Below are 564 nucleotides of genomic sequence, written 5' to 3' on the forward strand. Positions count from 1 at the left end.
CGTCAACTCCAGGGCGCTGGGGAGATGTGAGCGGAGGGGAGAACCTTTCCGAATTCGTGGACCCTCCAGGGCAGCAGTCCGCTCCCACCCCCACCCCAGGCTCCAATGATCCGCAGCCCCGCGCATTTCGAAAGCCTTCTCGGCTCGCCGGCGGCCCAGGAGGGCCGCAGCCGCGCGCTAGAGGGGCCGAGCGCCGCTGCCGCTCGCGGGGGTCGCTTCCTCGCTTACACCCGCTCTGCCAAGTCCCCCGGTCGCATCCCCGCTGCCCAGTGAAGGGGATCAGGGCAGAGCAGGGAAGAACTAGGAAACTGTGGGTCCAGGGGCGTGATTGCAGACGAAGGGGACCGTGGAAATCTACAGGAGGGGAGCGGGGCGCGCGGCCTTTCAGGCCACGGTGCGCCCACCGGCCGCGCGCCGGGACCTTTCCCGGATGCCGAGGAACGTTGCCTTCGCCATTTCATCTTCACCCTTGTTAGCGTAGACACTTGTTCTTCCGAACCTTTTTCTGACTGGGAAAAAAAAGTGTTTTGAAAGCTCATCTAGGATCTGCTATCTGTTTTCCAG

The sequence above is a fragment of the Bison bison genome, unplaced genomic scaffold, assembly GCF_000754665.1.
Source record: "Bison bison bison isolate TAMUID 2011002044 unplaced genomic scaffold, Bison_UMD1.0 scf7180017864390, whole genome shotgun sequence".
NCBI lineage: Eukaryota > Metazoa > Chordata > Mammalia > Artiodactyla > Bovidae > Bison > Bison bison.